We start from the raw sequence: 2,159 nt of genomic DNA on the forward strand, positions 1-2,159 counted from the left end.
CTTAAAAACAAGGCAAGCCGCCCTCACAGCTGCTCCCCCAGCCAGAGCCTGAGCTCCGGAGCCTGAGCCGGCCCCGGGCAGCAGCGGGCAGACCCGGGAGCTGCACGCGGACGCCCCGGCCCACCTCGCCTCATCCAGGGACCATTCCAGCGGGTGCCGAGGGACGGGGCGCGTGGGGGTGGTGGGGGCAGCAGGGGAGACGGACGGGCGCACGGCACCCCTCCCTGGCAGCAGCCACGACTTTGACATTCGTCTGTTCCTTTTGCTCTTTTTTCTCTGCAAACACGTTCTCTCGCCCAGAGACCCTGGAGCGCACCGCCGAGCAGGGAGCATTTTAGCCAAGAAGCCATGGAGTGGGTTCGGGCGGGGGGGGGGGGCGGGGGCACGGGGGGGGGCGGGAGGGGCCAGGGAGGGTTTAGCCACAGATGTGTTGTATTTTTTGAAAGTGCAATAATTTGGTATTTTGAAGACCCAGCATGTGGCCAGGACCCCCCGTGGAAGGCGGGGGCCCCAGGGTGCGGCAGCGTGTGGCGTGGGGGGGTCTCCGTTTCCTAGCAGCTACCTCGGTAACTCCAATTCAGGTTAACTTCCCTACGGGCCAGCGCATGTGTCCACAGACGCCGCTGCCGCCGGCCCTCCTTGGCGGGCGGGGCAGGCGGCCACTTCCGGAGGGGCAGCAGGGACTCCCCCCCCCTCCCCATGTGGGGTGGCTCCTTCCCCCTCTTCTTGCTCTTGGGTTTTCCAACGGGTAGAGGCCTGCCTGGCCCCCCACCCCCCCGGGAGCCTCACTCTCGTCTTCCAACAGGACCGGGCCGAGGGCCACCCGCCAGCGACTCGCCCGGCCTCAGGGGTCCAGCCATCGTGGGGGGGGCCCCACCACTGCCCCCGATGCCTCCAGGAACCCGCGGCTGGGTGCCCGGCCCCCCGCCCAGCATCCTTGTCCTCTGGAGGCCACGCTTGGTTCTCCCACCGCCTCTGCCCTCCGTTCTGTTCTGCCTTTTTTTTTTTTTCCTTGCTGCCCCCCCAGCCCCAGAATAATTTCCTTTGTGTAAACAGAGCTCTTCTAGTCAGGAAGCAATACCGTTTCAGGTCTGAAGAAGAAAGGGACATCAATCTGGCCGAGGGCAAATTCAGTTTTACTGTATAAACTCGGCTGTGCAGCTCGGCCCCCTCCGGCTGCACCGGCAGCTGAGGGCCGCGGTTTTCTAATATTTGTATTCTAATTTAATTGTTTTTAAAAAACGCAAATAAAAAAGGTCAAGGTGAAGCCACCGAGGTGTCTGCTTCTCTGTGCGTCGGGGCACTGGCTGGGGCGAGGGGTTCAAAGGACAAAAGCTCCCTGTGGCCGGTCCCCTGCATTGCATGACGTTGGGGATCCAAAAGGCACAGCATTTGGTCAAAGGCGGAAGGTTTCACTTTGTGCTGCTGGGCCGGGTGTCTGTACTAGGCTGGGCCAGGAGCCGAGGCAGAGCTGCCAAGTCCAGGACTGTCCCATGGGCAGCCGGGAAGACCCCCACACGGCCCATAAGCTGGTGGGGGAAACACGGGCCAGGGCCCCGAGACCCCAGCAAAGCCTCCGGGAGGGGGACAGACAAGACTAAGTGTCAGTGACGACACGGAGGGACCGGAACCCTCACGCGGGCCTGGCGGGAGTGGAAAGTGGGGCAGCTGCCCCAGAGGACCGGACAGTGGCCCCTCCCCAGGGGAAACAGCGATCGCGGGACAGCCCTTCCCGTCCTAGGTTTAGCAAGACAAGTTCACGTACAAACCCGCTCACACGGGTGCAGAGCAGCCGGAAGGTGGAAACAGCCCCACATCCAGAGACAGGCTAACGGATAAAGGAGGGGTGTCCCCCACGTGCAGGCACGTCTCTCGGCCGCAAACAGGAGCGAGGCTCCCACACGCGTGGCTCCGGGACCAGACCCCGAGCCCACGAGGCTCAGGGAGGGGACCAGACACAGAAGGCCACACGGGGTGTGGGTCTACACACGTGACATGCCCAGAACAGGCTCCTCCACGAACAGGGAGGGGGCTCGTGGGGCAGTGTGTAGGGGTGACTACTAACAGGGATGGGTTTCTGGGGTAATGGAATGTTCTGGAAGTAGGCGGGTTCCCGGAATATGCTGATACCCCTCCTTTTACAAGATGAGTCCTGAGTG

Source organism: Mustela nivalis (genome assembly GCF_964662115.1).
Source record: "Mustela nivalis genome assembly, contig: HAP1_SCAFFOLD_2166, whole genome shotgun sequence".
In the NCBI taxonomy this organism is placed as follows: Eukaryota; Metazoa; Chordata; class Mammalia; order Carnivora; family Mustelidae; genus Mustela; species Mustela nivalis.